Source organism: Bos grunniens, chromosome 7 (assembly GCF_055505025.1).
Source record: "Bos grunniens cultivar Pamir isolate PY7600 chromosome 7, Bosgru_T2T1.0, whole genome shotgun sequence".
Classification (NCBI taxonomy): Eukaryota; Metazoa; Chordata; class Mammalia; order Artiodactyla; family Bovidae; genus Bos; species Bos grunniens.
Window position 1 is genome coordinate 30,765,376 of NC_141171.1, and position 17,762 is coordinate 30,783,137.

Below are 17,762 nucleotides of genomic sequence, written 5' to 3' on the forward strand. Positions count from 1 at the left end.
GGAACCAGTCTGTTGTTCCATGTCTAGTTCTAACTGTTGCTTCCTGACCTGCATATAGGTTTCTCAAGAGGCAGGTCAGGTGGTCTGGTATTCCCATCTCTTGAAGAATTTTCCACAGTTTATTGTGATCCACACAGTCAAATTGGGCTTTGGCATAGTCAATAAAGCAGAAATAGATGTTTAGGTCCTAAATCCTATGATCGATGTCCCTGTAAGCAGGCTGTGTGGAGACAATGACACACAGGAAGACAGCCACAGGAAGATGGAGGCAGAGATTGGAGCTACACTGTCAGAAGTCAAGAGACACCAGGAATCACCAGGAGCTAGAAGAGAAAAGGAAGGATTCTGAAGGCCTCTGAAGGGAGCATGACCCTGCTGACACTTTGGCTTCAGATTTCTGGTCCCTGAACCATGAGTGAAAGAGTAGAGTGAAAAAATTGGCTTAAAACTCAACATTAAAAAAACTAAGATCATGGCATCTGGTCCCATCACTTCATGGCAAATAGATGGAGAAACAGTGGAAACAGAGACTTTAATTTTGGGGGCTCCAAAATCACTGCAGATGGTGACTGCAGCCATGAAATTAAAAGACAACTTGCTCCTTGGAAGAAAAGCTGTGACCAACCTAGACAGCATAATAAAAAACAGAGACATTACTTTGCCAACAAAGGTCCATCTAGTTAAGGCTATGATTTTTCCAGCAGTCATGTATGGATGTGAGAATTGGACCATAAAGAAAGCTGAGTGCTGAAGAATTGATGCTTTTGAATTGTGGTATTGGAGAAGACTCTTGAGAGTCCCTTGGACTGCAGGGAGATCAAACCAGTGAATCCTCAAGGAAGTCAGTCCTGAATATTCACTGGAAGGACTGATGCTGAAGCTGAAACTCCAATACTCTGGCCACCTGATGGGAAGAATAGACTCACTGGAAAAGACCCTGACGCTGGGAAAGATTGAAGGCAGGAGGAGAAGAGGGTGACAGAGGATAAGATGGTTGGATGGCATCACTGACTCAGTGCACATGAGTTTGAGCAAGTTCTGGGAGTTGGTGATGGACAGAGAAGCCTGGAAGGCTGCTGCCCATGGGGTCACAAAGAGTTGGACACACCTGAGCTATTGAACTCAACAGAACTGAACCATGACAGAAGAAATTTCTTTTACTTCAAGCTACCCAGTTATGGTACTTTGGTAGAGTAACCTGAGAAAACTAATACAGGGATCATGAAAAGAATCACAGTTACATGCAAACAGTAAGCACCGGTTGAAAGAGTGAATGAGAGGATGCAGAGAAAAGGGCACCCTCCCACACTGTTGAGTAGGGCAGCCACTATGCAGAACACTACAGAGGCTGTTTAGAAAACTAAAAACAGAGTTACCATACGATCCTGCCATCCCACTCCTGGGCATATATGTGGAAAAGATGGACATGAGTTTGAGCAAGCTCCAGGAGTTGGTGATGGACAGGGAAACCTGGCATGCTGCATCCATAGGGTCACAAACAGTCAGACACGACTGAGGGACTAGAGTCAACTAAACCACTTCGAAAAGACTGTTGCAGCCCAGTGTTTACAGCTTCACTATTCACAGTAGCCAGGACACGACCGTCGATATATAAATGGACAAAGAAAGTGCGCAATATGTATACAACAGAATATTACTCAGCCATAAAGAAGAATGAAGTAATGCATTTGCAGCATTACTAGGTCATGGTTGGACCTAGAGATTATCATACCAAGTCAGAGAAGGACAAACATCACATGATATCATTTATACGTGGAATCTAAAAAAATGATAGGAATGAACTTACTTACAAAACAGAAATAGATTCACAGACAGAAAACAAACTTATGGGTACCAAAGGGGAAAGGTGGGGAGGGATAAATTAGGAATTTTGGATTAACAGATATACACTACTCCATATAAAATAGATAACCAATAAAGACCTCCTGTATAGCACAGGGAACTATATTCAGTATTGTATAGTAACCTATAATGGAAAAAAATCTGAAAACTGAATACGTACAACTGAATCACTTTGCTATACACCTAAAACATTGTAAGTCAACTATAGTTCAATAATTTTTTAAAAAATGAATGAATGACAGTAGAGTTATTGCTCAGTGCTATTTGGAGCAAACTGATTGTATTTTTTGGACAAGCCTGGAACTCATTTTAAAATAATGAAATGTAGTCTCTCCCATTCCCTAAACCCTCTGTCATATTTTCAGGAACAAATTAAGTTGATGGTGAGGTGTCCTTACCTCACTGGGCTGTGAAAATGAACTAAACATGCATATACAAAGTATGTGGTGCACAGTGGTTGCCCATCCCCTAAACTTGAAATGAAACATCATGTGGAGAGGAAGAACGTCAGATCCAAAGCTCTGTGTTCAAGAATAATCACTTCCTTTCTTTGTATTTTAAGTGCTCACTTAGGCTGAGTGACAGAAATTCAATGTCACTTGGACAGAGCTTCCAGCCTTCCCTAGGACTGTGATAGGAAATCCTGGGGTGCTGTCATGCCAGGGCACGGGATTAGGAGCCCACCAGGTCCCCAGTTCCCAGCCCACACTATCCGCTGGGCTCCCCCTGCCCCTGCATGTGGCTCTTTAAGCCCTCCTGTCAGCGTCCTGATGCAGCCGGCGCCCCATGCGGGTTGCAGGAGACACCCCACTCTTAGTTCCCAAGGGCTGCTGTAACAAATGGCCACACGCTCTGTGGCTTAAAACAAAGGGCAAGTATTACCTTACAGTTCTGGAGGTCAGAAGCCAAATGAGCAAAATCAAGGTGTCCGTGGGTCTGGTTCTTCCTGAAAGCTCCAAGCGAGAGTCTGTTTTCTTGCTTTTGCCGACTTCTGGGGGCCTCAGGCACTCCTCGGCTTGCGGCCTTTACCTCCATTTTCAAAGCCGGCTTGGAGGATCTTCGCAACCCATTGCGCTCACGTGCCTCCCTCGCCTAAGGCTCCTGTCATCACATTGCACACACCTGGGTGCACCAGGCTCCTTTTCCCCATCTCAAGATCCTTAACTGAATCTTACCTGCAATGTCCCTTTTTGCCATGTAAAGTAACACATTCACAGATTCTGGGATTAGAAGGTGGACATTATGACCAACCTAGATAGCATATTCAAAAGCAGAGACATTACTTTGTCAACAAAGGTTTGTCTAGTCAAGGCCATGGTTTTTCCTGTGGTCATGTATGGATGTGAGAGTTGGACTGTGAAGAAGGCTGAGCGCTGAAGAATTGATGCTTTTGAACTGTGGTGTTGGAGAAGACTCTTGAGAGTCCCTTGGACTGCAAGGAGATCCAACCAGTCCATTCTGAAGGAGATCAGCCCTGGGGTTTCTTTGGAAGGAATGATGCTAAAGCTGAAACTCCAGTACTTTGGCCACCTCATGCGAAGAGTTGACTCATTGGGAAAGACTCTGATGCTGGGAGGGATTGGGGGCAGGAGGAGAAGGGGACGACAGAGGATGAGATGGCTGGATGGCATCACCAACTCGATGGACGTGAGTCTGAGTGAACTCCGGGAGTTGGTGATGGACAGGGAGGCCTGGTGTGCTGCGATTCATGGGGTCGCAAAGAGTCAGACACGACTGAGCGACTGATCTGATCTGATTCAGTCTAGTGGGGGCTTCCCAGGCAGCTCAGTGGTAAAGAACCCACCTGCCAATGCCAGAAGCAGGGGTTCAATCTCTGAGTTGGGAATATCCCCTTCAGGAGGAAATGGCAACCCACTTCAGTATTTTTGCCTGGGAAATCCCATGGACAGAGGAGCCTGGCGGTCTACACTCCATGGGGTCACAGAGAGTAAGACACGAGTGAGCATTCACACATGCACGCATTCAGCCTAGCACAACCCACATGATCTTTCCTTCCCTGGGGCCTCCCAGGCTACCCTGGAAAGCAGGCTCAGGGCCCTCTGCTCTGGGACCCACACTCCTCTCTGTTCATGTCCATGTACCCACCTTAGCCCGCCCCATCCCTACACCAACCCAGGAGGACCTTTCTTCAAGTTTGAAGGTAAAAGGAAAGCCCCCTTTACCCAATCATTGTGTTCAAACCCAGAATCTCCTATGCTTCCCTATTTGGGCTTTCAGAACACACACAGAATGTAATTTATGGCCTGAGTCTGCTTTTTGGCCAGTCACCTCTTTCTCCTGAGATTATGGAGCAGAGCCAACCATTTGATTTAAAGGGGGGAGGTGAAAGGGGGAACTATGAGAAAAGTCTGTAAATTAATATCTCACAGTATTATTCAGTCACATTTGCAGAACACAGGCTTTTGTGAGGGATAAACACTGAGGCGTGTTAAGGAGAGGCCCCAGAGGAAGCCTGCTGGAAGCCTGGCTCCCAAGCCCCTCCCTCCCACTGGTATCTTCTCAGCCTTTCTTCCATGGCAGCCACACCTCACTTGGCTCTCAGAGCTGCCTGTCCTTCAAAACATTGGTCCAAATCTTCATAGAACCTCTGCTTGTGTTCCCCTTAGCACAACTAGAACAGGTGGCACTTCTACAAAGAGCTGCTCCCTGTACCAAGACAGACACAAAGGCAGTAGTCACAGAAAATACAAATAGCATAAACATTATGAATCCCCTGGGCGAGTGTCCAACCATGAAAATGCCCTTGGCCCAAGAGGCCGCTACAGCCACAAAAAGTGTATGGTTTTCTCCCTTCACTCCCACCCCGATGGCCACCCTATCCTGACCTTTCACTCCAGAGCAGGCTCCACGTTATCCCTGACACAAGGCAGCAAAACAGGCAACTCCTCTTCTCCCTGGTCCAAGCCAAGTAGAAGCCCATGTTCCCAAATCTGCCATTGACCCTGGCTCCTTCTCTGAGGGGCACCCCAGCCTGAGGGCAGCACCATGCACTGTGCTTAGTTGCTTAGTCATGTCTGACTCTTTGTGACCCCATGGACTGTAGCCCACCAGGCTCCTCTGTCCATGGGATTCTCTAGGCAAAAATACTGGAGTGGGTTGCCATGCCCTCCCCCAAGGGATCTTCCCAACCCAGGGATCGAACCCAGGTCTCCCACACTGCAGGTGGATTCTTCACTGTCTGAGCCACGAGGGAAGCTGGGATAGCACCATGGTAACTGACAAATGGATGAGCTCAGTCTTCACGTTAGGTTATCAATTCCATCACCTATGGAGAACTTTGTATCCTATTCCTAGATAAGGATGACCCCTGATCACATACACACACACACATGAAAATATCTCAAGAATCTGTAACTGTATTTTCTGTATATAATGACACACTAAGGGATCAGGAAGGTAAATTTTCCAAAGGAGCATGAGTGGAATATTAGGGGGAAGAGCGTAACTTATTAAGTACAGAAGCAGCTCAAATTAAAAATGGCCAAAGAATTGGGACTTTACTGGTGGTCCAGTGGCTATGATTCTGTGCTTCCAATGCAGGGGACCAGGGTTCTCACATACCCCAACTAAAGATCCCAAGAGCCATAACTAAGACTGGGCACAGCCAAGGAAATAAATACTTTTTTAAAAATGGGCAAAGAATTCAACAAACAAATTCCTGCAAAGAGGATATGTAAAGGGCCAACAAGTATGTGAAAAAATGCTCAACATTATTAGTTATTAGGAAAATGGAAGTAAAAACTGTTGATTCCATGAGATACCACTCACTAGGATGGCTACAATTTTTAAAAAAACAAGCTAAAAAGCATCAGTGAGGATGTGGATAAATTAGAACCTTCATACATTTTTGGTGGGAATATAAAATGGTACAGCCACTGTGGAATACAGTGTGACAGTTCCTTAAAAAGTTTAATACAGAAGTATCACATGACCCAGCATTTCCACTCCTAGATATATACATGAGAGAATTCAAAACATATGCTCACACAAAAAATCTGTACATGAATGTTCATAGCAGCATTATTCATTATGGCCCCCAAATGGAAACAATCCAATATCCACTAGCAGTAATTAGCATTATATGAACAAATGTGTGAGTGTTCTCAGCACTACTGTTAATAAAAAGCAAAAAGTGGGAACAAGTCAAACACTCATTAGTGAGTAAAGAAATTACATTGCAAGGAAAATGTGGAATATTACGCATACATAAAAAGATATGAAGTACAATGTGGATGAACCTCAAAAACATTAATGCTGAGTAAAAAAAGTCAGACACAAAAGGTCACATATTATATGATTTCATTTATATGAAATATCCAGTATAGGTAAATCCACAGAGACACAAACCATATTAGTGGTTTCCAGGGGCTGGTGGTTGCTAGCTTAATGGGTACAGAGTTCCTTTTGGGTTGATGAAAATGTCTTGAAACTAGACAGAGGTAATGATTGCACAGTATTGTGGATGGACTAAATGTAACTTAATCATATACATTAAAATTGTTAATTTCATGCTACGTGAATTTCACCTCCTTTTTTTCAAAAGGGGAAAAGAAATACAGAAGTAGGAGGAAGAGGACCAGAGAGTGAGTCGTGATTTTAGTACTTGTTAGCCACTTCACTATGGACAAGAGCAAACACCCTCTAGTCTCAGTTTTTGGAGCCTTGTTTATCTATAACATAAGGCTGATAATATTTACATCACTTACTTCATAGGGTTATTGTAGAAACAAAATGAGATATTGTTCATTACGTATTTATATTATGTAACAGGGATAAAAATGCTTGTTATGATTGTTATTGAGGTAACAGTCATTAAACTATACACTTGGTAAGAAAACCGAAAGCTTCCTTTCATACTTTTATAAGATCCAAAATTACTGTAAATGTACTAACAAAGTTCTATTTTAAGTATTTCATATTTTCCAGGAAAAGAATTAAAATAGATAATTCTTATGTAAATAAGTAGGCAACGTCTTAAAATTTTATTTAGGATATCAAGTCTTATCACAGAATTGATCCAAGGGGAGGAAGATAAATTATATCTCACAATTTCTTTATGGACAAGTGAGAAATGTGAGTGGTGTGAATGCCCAACAGGCCCAAATGACACATCGTTACTTGTGGTTTATCAGGATTCTGTGGAGCAGATTTTCACAATATTTTCAACAGAGTAATGATTAAAAAATATGGGATAGAGGAGTTAAAACATCTTTAGCTTAAGGAAATATAAACAGGACTTAGACTGTTGCAATGGCTTAATGTTTAATTGCCCTGTTAGTAAAAAATATCCTCTCCCAAATTTCAATCTGGCTTCAGTCTAGTTCAGAGCAGGATAATGGGAAATTTGATGTAACAATACAAAAATAACGTAAAAATCATCCACATACTAAAGGAGTTAGGAAATATCACCCAAAGATCAAAAGGTCTCTTTCTTCTCTCTCTCTTTCTCTCATACTATAAGCAGTCCCATAGGAATTAGATAACACTTTGGTAATAAACAAGGGTAGTCTGATGAAATCATTAGGATTTTTATAACATATTTATGAGGTTAGTAAACAGTCTCTCTTCTCTGATTTTATATCTCTACACTATCTCTCCAAAGTATACTAGCTGATAATTTCTTGAAACATTTTAAAGGGTAAAATAGAAGAGAGCTGAGGGTTTATAGGGTTTCTCAATTTGCATTATAACTCTACTTTGCTTTAGAATGCCATAGTCATTTCATGCCAATGTTAGATTCTGACCATCTAGTAATAAAAGCCTGTGGTAAAATTACACATTATCCACTATTTAGTAATTTGCAATAACATCCTGTCACATGAACTAGACATATGTGGTTGCTATGAGTTTCAAGAAAAATTACAACAGCTCAGTCTAGTCAGCAGTGTTCTTACTATGGTGAAACTGGTTTAGTTTTATTACTAAACACACTTGAAGTGCCCAGCAACAAACACGTCAGTCCCCCAAATTCTGTAAGCTCATTATAAATTTTTGAGTTGAGGGCTAGATCCGAAACACATGCTTCTGAATATCCTGGGATCCACAGTAGTTGTGAGTAACCAAGGACATCTCATAAACTCCATATGCTGAGTTTTTATACTGTTATATATAGGAATAGTTCATTCTCTCATTTTAATTAATCTGAGACATGTATGTACTGAGAAAGATTGCTGACTAGCCAGAGTCAATGAGTAGATACCCAAAAAGCTTAACATTGTCATTATAAGTAAATGCAACAATCCTTAGTCTTTTTGAACTATTACAAATAATTTGCAGCCCCTTATTACTACTTTCAAGGAATTCGACACTACACATTAGTAATGTGATCAGTGCACAGAAGAGATTTAACATTATTGTGTACTTATGAGGTCCTAGGTTATATATATATGTGTGTGTGTGTGTGTTTGTGGATATATAGTTGTATATATACACACACACTCATATATACATATAATTTAACTCTCACTAAAATCTTGTGAAGGTGTTATTATCACCTCCTTTATAGAGATTAAGACAGAGGTTCAGAGAGTTTGATAAATTGTCTGAAGTTTCACAGTTAATAGGCCAAACTGAGGCTCAAACCCAGGGTCTTTTGACTCCAAGGGCAAGACTTACAACCCCAAGTTACCATGTTACCTAAGGAACTAGCATCCTGACATCAAACAAACGTCACAGGTGGTGAGAGTAGAAAACCAGAACCAAGCTTGCTCCTCTAACAAATATTTCCAAGTGTCTGCCACGTGCCTCTCGAGGGGTGAAGGAAACGCATGGTGCCTGCCTCCACAGGCCTTACCCTGCAGATGTGAGCTGGGACACCGAGCCAGGGTGACTCAAAGCACCTCGAAAGAACTATGGAAGTGGCAGTGATAACATGTCACAGGAGAAGAGCCTTCTGGCTTCCAAGCAGACTCTCAGGATGATGGGGAGAAGGTGAAAATAAATCTTAGAACTGTGTCAAAGGTGACAAATTTAACATGAGACTTTCCATTGATTTAACAGGCGTAGATAGACCACCGACAGCACAGGGCACCACGCTGAGCCCTCCCTTCCACCAGGTTTCCAATGTTTCATGCTTCTTCTATTTCAGGCACACAGGCATCTCCAGAGAGAAAGCTGGAATTCTGGTGAAAGATCACAAGTATTTATTAAAGATCGCATTGATTGTTCTACAAGTGGCATGGAGATAAGAGCCTTGTCCATGTGGGGAGCCTGCTTAGACTTGAGGACACAGGGTGGGGTGTTCCAGACCAGATTACATGCAGGCAACAACCACAGAATTGAAGCATTCACACCCTGTCTCCCTCCAATGCATCTAACTGTGGAAACTCAATCAGGTCCAGAAATGAATCAATTTCCTTTGCCTGTGTCCTTAAATTTGATGAATAGAGCCTTTGCTTAGAGCTACTGAAGCTGCTATTCATCTCAGTTAGTTGCTAAATAAAACGTTGTTCTTGGATGTAATTCTGGCGAATATGACTTTGGAGATTTTTCGTTTAACTATGTAAGTCCAAATTATTCCCCAAGTGATTCTACATTTGAGCTATATTTATTCCACACGCTCCATATTTTTTTTCCATGTCAGAGACTAGGAATCTCGGAAGACCAGGTTTCTTGTTGCCGGTGAAGAGGATAAACTCAAGTCTAAGTGCGCATTTTGGTGACAAACAGCTAAATCCTTTTTGTCATGATTAAGAATTACTTTTCTATTCAATGAAATCTGAATAATCTGGAAAAAGTTTTAGATCTTTAGACATACAAAATTAAAAGTAATGAAGAAATACAAAGTTTAAATAAACAAATAAGTTTGTGTCTGATGAGAGAGTCAGCAGTTTTGACTTGAAGCAGAGGGTCTAGTTGAACTTTTTTCATATAATAGTTTGGAAGCCTGCAGTCTTCCATGGATAAGAACTTACCCATGATCACGAAACTAGCAGGGGTAGAAGCAAGTGGACTGTGAGTCCTTTTTTCCTTTCTAATAAAATGTTACTTTTATCCAAGTGAGGCTGGCTCATAGCATAGAGAGTCAAGAAGTAACATAAAAAAAGTCTCACAAAAAGTCTCATAAAAAAACACTAGTCCCTTGACCTACTCCTCACCACAGCCCTAGTCTCCATCTTCAGGGAGCTCCACTCTGAGCTATTGCTTCCCGTGTTTATACATCATCATTTTCTACATCATAGACTTTTATCCCTAATTTTTTATTATCAGAAATGTCAGATAAATATATATGCGTGTGTGTGTAATATAAAAATACATACACTTTGGGCTTTCCAGGTGGCTCTGTGGTAATCAGTCCGCCTGCCAATGCTGGAGACACGGGTTTGATCCCTGCGTCAGGAAGATCCCCTGGAGAAGGAAACGGCAACCCATCCAGTGTTCTTGCCTGGGAAACCCCATGGACAGAGGAGCCTGGCGAGGTACAGTCCATGGGTCGCAAAAGAGTTGGACACGACTCAGTGACTAAACAATATACATACACTTCAGATAAATTCTTAAAAAGTAAGTTGCAAGTATCATGATACTTCACTCCTAAATACTATATAGCAAATACTAAATATAAAATTATGCTATTTTTGCTTCCCCTGTTTTTAGACATTATCACCTGACTTTCTTTATGTTTCTTAAGGGTTCAGTTTTCACCACCATCCATCTGCTTCACAGCCTCCCATCCATCCTGTATCATTATAGTATAATTTTTGTTGAAATATATTCAGTGTTGTATAATCTTTACTTTTTCCTGACATTAATAACTGCCTTTGCTTTTCATTTGCTTAGTTGGTTTGTTTAGTTTCTTATTCATTCCTTCGACATCTCCCAAAAGCCTTTTAAAACATTTTACTCACAGATTTATATCTATATTTATCTACCTGGAGATTTGGTTTTGTCTTTAGATCTCCCTCATGGAGCTCTCCGCTCTCCCTTTGCTGTCATCCTTGACCAGCCTTAGCCTGTCTCCAAGTCTAGATTTCAGGTCTCCTGGTCTCACTTGGTGTACTCCCTCGTCTTGGTGGGATGGAGCTTCTAACAAGTTCATGAGGAGAAAACAGCAGCACAAGGGACCCTGTCTACTTCTTGAGTCACAGTGCTCCAGTCAGGACGGGTCTCCCTCCTCACCTGGTGTGCAGATATCCCCGTTTCCATCTATCCTGAGGATTCGCGTCACCAGCTCCTATGATCCAGCTCTGAGCACTGTCTACCAGGTCTTCCTCTTTCTTTCTTGGCTCACTCACTGCCTTGCTTGGGTGAAACAGGGTCTCCAGGAGCTTCCTGACAAACAGTGCATGGGAGATAAGATTCTTCAGAACTTTCAGGTCTGAAAATGTCTTTATTCTATGCCTGGTTGATGTTTTGGCTGACAATGCATTCTGGGCTGGAAGTAACTCTGCTGCCGAATTGTGAGTCCTTCTTCCACTGTCTTTCAGCTTCCGGTGATGCAGGTGAGAAGTTGGGAGTAATCCTGATCCCTGATTCCTTGGATGCACTTGTTTTTCCTTTTTTGAAACTTGTAGAATCTTCCTATTTTGAAATTTTAGTGTGGTATCCTTTGATATGGATCACTGTGATCAGTGAAGCTGGATATCAAGTAGGCCCATTCAGTCAAAATTCACATTCTTCGATTCTAGGAAAATTTTCTGAAACTATTTTTTGGTGCTTCCTTCCTCTTGTCTTTTTTCTGTATTTTTCAGAAAATTTATTCAACTTTACCAACATTTCTAATTCCAACACTAATATCATTTCTGCTATTATGCTTTTAATTCTTAAAAATTGGGCTTTGTTCTTTGAAAGCGCTTGGGTTTCCAGTGTTTGTTCCATTTGTTCGCTTTTGCCTAGTAGCATTTGTTTTCAAAATGTGGTGTCTTCTTTTAACTCTCTGAGGATATTAATGATCTTTTAGTATTTTGTTCATTGTTTTCTTTTCTTTGCATTGCTTCTGATTTCCCCAAGCTGCATTTTAACCTGTTGGATCATTTTAGCTTCTATCTTCAAAGTTCATAACATCCTGCAGATATCTGGCAATCCTTGATGGTCTACTTATGTTTAATATGAGGAGACAGAAAGCTGATTGGAAGTCTTAAAGGTTTGGTTTAGGCTTATCCATACTGCCCTTCAATGTAAAATGATCTGGCTAGGTTGTTTGTTGGGGAACTTTTGATGTTAGTAGGTTTAGGTCTTTCCTCTGTTGGTGGTGGTTTAGTCGCTAAGCTGTGTCTGACTCTTGCAATCTCATGGACTAACCTGCCAGGCTCCTCTGTCCATGGGGATTCTTGAGGCAAGAATACTGGAGTGGGTTGCCATTTCCTTCTCCAGGGGATCTTCCTGACCCAGGAATTGAACCCAGGTCTCCTGCATTGCAGGCAGATTCTTTATTGACTGAGCTACAAGGGAAGCCCCCAGGTCTTTCCTCTAGGGCTGATCAGTTTCCAGCTGGAATACTTTTCTCTCTCTCTCCTGTCTAGAAGGTCAACAGCTGACTTCTTGTACTGAGAGTTAAATGGGAAAAATGTTGAAAGGAATCGTCATCCAGAGCACAAATGCTTAATTTCCCTGTTTTGACACAGTAGCCTCATCAGCTCCAAGAGATGATGAAGGACAGGGAAGCCTGGTGTGCTGCGGTCCACTGGGTCTCAAAGAGTCAGACATGACTGAGCAACTGAACAACAATAAATCCCACCCTTAGCATTGTCTGGCACTTCCACCCCTAGACCAGACAGCCTCAGTTTCCCCTCTGCAGGGAAGAAACCTCCCATGCTCTGCAGGGCTGGACAAGGGGCTGGCTCCCAGGATGAAGCGGCAGCAAGGCATGAGATCTACCCACCTCCAAAACAGTTCCCACCAGACCTCCTCACCCTGCTCCTCACTTCAAACCTCGTCTTCCAGAAGCCCCTGCATTGCCTTCTGAGGATCGACTATGCAAGGAAATCAGGTTGGTTCCCAGCTTTCTCTAGTCCGGGCTTAGAATTTGGTTTCCTGCATTTTTAAAGATGCCTTCTGTCCATCTGCTTTCTGATTTGCAAAACTATTGCCCTCCTCTCCTATTGTACCTGGCCCTGCTGAGTTTATTTTTTATTTTAAATCATGTTACTGTAGTTTTCACAGGTTATCAGGAGGGAATAAAATCAGACAAATGTGTTCAGTCTGTTATATCATCTGGGAATCTCTATTGTGTTCTTTTCTACTCTGTAGAAATATTTGTGCAAACTGTGTAAAGTATTTAATTCAAGGTTACATAGTAAAGATAACTATGATACTTATTATATAAATAACCACTTTAATTAGCTAAAGTAGCCATGCCAGATAAAACCATGAGATAATGACCAGAGGTACTGAGTTTTAAAGGGAAGAAATGTTTGGAAAAGGAGGAGAGAAAAGAAAAAAATTAATTTATTGTGTATGATGTTATATGTTTCAACTTCCAACAGAGAAAACAGAAATGACTAGGTGGAAAAAAAGGATAAATTTAGATTCAGTTCAGTTCAGTCGCTCACTCATGTCCGACTCTTTGCGACCCCATGAATTGCAACACGCCAGGCCTCCCTGTCCATCACCAACTCCCAGAGTTCACTCAAACTCATGTCCATCAAGTCGGTGATGCCATCCAGCCATCTCATCCTCTGTCGTCCCCTTCTCCTCCTGCCCCCAATCCCTCCCAGCATCAGGGTTAAATCTCCCTAAAATGGCAACCAAACAATTAAGGGGAGAGACAGTTCCAAGAAAAAACCCTGATATCAATATATGTAGTAATAAAAGTTGAAAATAATCTATGACATTTTACTGTTTGATATAAACAAACTCTGATCAGTCCCCTTACATATTATGTAAAACAACTAAAGTATTACTTCAGATAAACATTAACCTATAGATTCCTGTAGGACAGCTGAAATCTACTATAATCTACAGTTATGCAGTTAACATACATGGCTCCTTGTGTGGAAGACTGAAAGGTAGTCCCTCAAAGTGACGACTTTTTCAGTGCCTGTTCATGAAAGAAGCAGGAATTACAATGTGAGAAGTGCCAAATAACTGTCATGTATACCACCCTGCACTTCCTCTTGGGTTTCCCTCCTCTAAGTTTCACAAAGAAACCTGCTGCAGAGTCAGTGTCAGATACCTGGGACACTGGGATTTGCAAATAGCATCACAGAATTAGCTAGAAGAATTCTGGCTAGAGGAGGAGAGAGTTTATGAAAAATCTTCAGTCACATAGATTATTTTTTAAAGCATAGTCACTGCATTGTTATGGACAAAGAGTATAAAGGTTTAGGGTATTCTCCAAGTTTGGGTATTCTCCCTTTAGGTAGATGCAGCTGATGGCAGGCATGATGGAAAGACGTCCCTCACTGATGGTCAAATGCATGGGTTTCAGACAAACCATGTTTTACTGCAGTACCCTTCCTCACCTCATAAGGTTTTTTCCCTTTTAAAAACCCGACCCCCACCTGTCAATCAGAGAACACCTGCTCCTGGATAATTCCTCTGCACAGGGTTTACCTCATCAGAAGCAATAATGTAACTCTGGTTTGCTTTCCTTTCTTCCCATTGGCTTTACTTTGTCTTATAAAGTAACACTTGGAATGGAAATATTTTTTTAATGATATATTGGCTGACTGAAACAAATTCTCTCTGATTCATTTTACAATTTAAATCAAAATGTATTCATGATCTGACATTAGCTTACTCAGGGTGAAAGTTACTTTATTCTTAAAATGAGTGATCCGAAGAATAATCTCTGAAATGTCTCTCTGGTATTTGGGTAGGAGATATCATTTCCTCATGCCACAAGGAGAAAAGGTTACTGACTATATTTAAGAGCTGTCCTATATATTGTGCCACTGAAATGAGAATAGGCAACCCTGTGGTGAGTGAGTGAAAGCTGCTGAGCAACCCCATGGACTGTAGCCCACCAGGGTCCTCTATCCACGGGATTCTCCAGGCAAGAACCATGTGGTAGGAGGCTACTAAGTCACCTGAGAGAACTATATTCAATATCTTGTAATAATCTATAAAGGAAAAGAATCTATAAAGAAAAAGAATATATATACATATATCTAAATTACTTTGCTGTATACCTGAAACAAACTGTCAATTAACTATACTTCAATTTTAAAAGTAGTAAAAATAAAGAAAGAAGAAAAAGAAAGTAAACAGCTTTCCTTACCCACGGAGCTTGTCGCTCTGCCTGAGGAACGATAGAAAAAAAATTGCAGGTAAATTACTAGGAATTCCTTAAGCAAAGGAGCTCTTATTATCACAATTACAGGTGAAAAGGTTTGATAAGTTGTATCACTTATCTATTACTACATGACAAAATCACCCCAAAACCTTAGTGTCTTCCAAAAACAACTTATTATCTCTCACACTTTTGTAAGTTGCTCGGGCAGTTTCTCTGCTGGTCTGCTTTTTTGTTCACCTGCACAGCTGGCTGGGTGGCTGGTGGGCAGTCTAAGTCAGCCTCCCTCATGTGTTTGGCAGTTGGTGAGGGCTGCAGTTGCGATTCTGCTCCATTTGAGCTGACTGGAGTGGTTCTTTATAGAAGCATCACGGTTATCATATAATCTTACACTATATGCTTTATACAACTGCACAGTCTCCTGTAGGTTAGATCCACTGCCTCAGGCCGACAGAGAGCCATCTCTCTTGGTGCTTCACTGCAAGACCATGAAGACCAAGGCTTACAAATGCAAACCACCTCACTTTCACCACATTCTGTTGGTCAGACAAAGCCAGTCCAAATTCAATGGAGAGGAGGAGGAAATGAGCCCCAAAGTCACATTAAAAAAAGAGAGTGCCTCCACGCATAAACAAATGAAAATGCAACCCACAGATTGGGAGAAAATACTTGTAAATGATGTGATCAACAAGGGTTTAATTTCAAAAATTTACAAACCGCTCATGAGGCTTAATATCATCAAAACAAACAACCCAACCAAGAAATGAGCAGAAGACCTAAATAGACATTGCTCCAAGGAAGACCAGATGGCCAAGAGGCACATGAAAAGATGTTCAACATCATTAATTATTAGAGAAATATAAATCAAAATTACAATGAGATATCACCTCCTATTGATCAGAATGGTTAACATAAAAAAAAAAAAATCTACAAACAATAAATGCTGGAGAGGGAGTGGAGAGAAGAGAACCCTCCTACAGGTTGATGGGAATGTAAACTGGTACAGCCACTACGGAGAACAGTCTGCTGCAGCTAAGTTGCTTCAGTCGTGTCGGACTCTTTGTGACCCCAGAGACGGCAGCCCACCAGGCTCCCCCGTCCCTGGGATTCTCCAGGCAAGAACACTGGAGTGGGTTGCCATTTCCTTCTCCAATGCATGAAAGTGAAAGGTGAAAGTGAAGTCGATCAGTCGTGTCCAATTCTTAGCGACTCCATGGACTGCAGCCTACCAGGCTCCTCTGTCCATGGGATTTTCTAGGCAAGAGTACTGGAGTGGGGTGCCATTGCCGTCTCTGATGGAGAACAGTCTAGCGGTCCCTTAAAAAACTAAAAACAGATCTACCATATGCCCAGCAATCCTACTCCTGGGCATACATCTGGAGAAAAACATAGTCCAGAAAAAGAGAGTGCCTCTTGGGAAGTGGGGGAAGGGGAGGGGTCAGGGGACAGGATTTATTGTCATTAAATGATCCATCACACATCAATAAATTTAGAACTGACACAATTGAGGATTCAGTGATGACACAGAAATTCTAAGCTCAGTACTCATCTTCTTAACAAGGCAAACCCAATCATCATTGTGATTAATAATTTCCCACTGTTTTTTTTTTTTTTAAGTCAGAAAAACTGAAAAACTATTTTTCTATAACTGTCACTGAAGGCAAGAATTTTCAGTAACCACTTTATGATGGAATTAGTAACCACTCAAACTACCACACAATTTCACTCATCTCACACGCTAGTAAGGTAATGCCCAAAATGCTCCAAGCCAGGCTTCAGCAATATGTGAACCGTGAACTTCCAGATGTTCAAGCTGGTTTTGGACAAGGCAGAGGAACCAGAGATCAAATTGCCAACATCCGCTGGATCATCAAAAAAGCAAGAGAGTTCCAGAGAAACATCTATTTCTGCTTTATTGACTATGCAAAGCCTTTGACTGTGTGGATCACAATAAACTGTGGAAAATTCTGAAAGAGATGGGAATACCAGACCACCTGACCTGCCTCTTGAGAAATTTGTATGCAGGTCAGGAAGCAATAGTTAGAACTGGACATGGAACAACAGACTGGTTCCAAATAGGAAAAGGAGTACGTCAAGGCTGTAATCCGTCACCCTGCTTATTTAACTTATATGCAGAGTACATTGTGAGAAACGCTGTGCTGGAAGAAGCACAAACAGGAATCAAGATTGCCAGGAGAATTATCAACAGCCTCAGATATGCAGATGACACCACCCTTATGGCAGAAAGTGAAGAGGAACTAAAAAGCCTCTTGATGAAAGTGAAAGTGGAGAGTGAAAAAGTTGGCTTAAAGCTCAACATTCAGAAAATTAAGATCATGGCATCTGGTGTCCCATCACTTCATGGGAAATAGATGGGGAAACAGTGTCAGACTTTATTTTTTGGGCTCCAAAATCACTGCAGATGGTGACTGCAGCCATGAAATTAAAAGACGCTTACTCCTTGGAAGGAAAGTTATGACCAACCTAGATAGCATATTCAAAAGCAGAGACATTACTTTGCCAACAAAGATCCGTCTAGTCAAGGCTATGGTTTTTCCAGTGGTCATGTATGGATGTGAGAGTTCGACTGTGAAGAAGGCTGAGTGCCAAAGAATTGATGCTTTTGAACTGTGGTGTTGGAGAAGACTCTTGAGAGTCCCTTGGACTGCAAGGAGATCCAACCAGTCTATTCTGAAGGAGATCAGCCCTG

The 17,762-nt window shown here is 41.6% G+C and overlaps 1 long non-coding RNA gene across 1 annotated transcript; it reads right to left on the reverse strand.

Annotated features, from left to right (window-relative positions):
• Positions 1–6,843: 6,843 nt before the first annotated feature.
• LOC147368990 (uncharacterized) lies at positions 6,844–11,503 on the reverse strand. The gene is made up of 2 exons (XR_015167059.1): positions 10,143–11,503; positions 6,844–9,005 (listed from the first exon to the last, which is right to left on the reverse strand). It is a non-coding gene; the product is annotated as an uncharacterized LOC147368990 (long non-coding RNA).
• Positions 11,504–17,762: the final 6,259 nt, after the last annotated feature.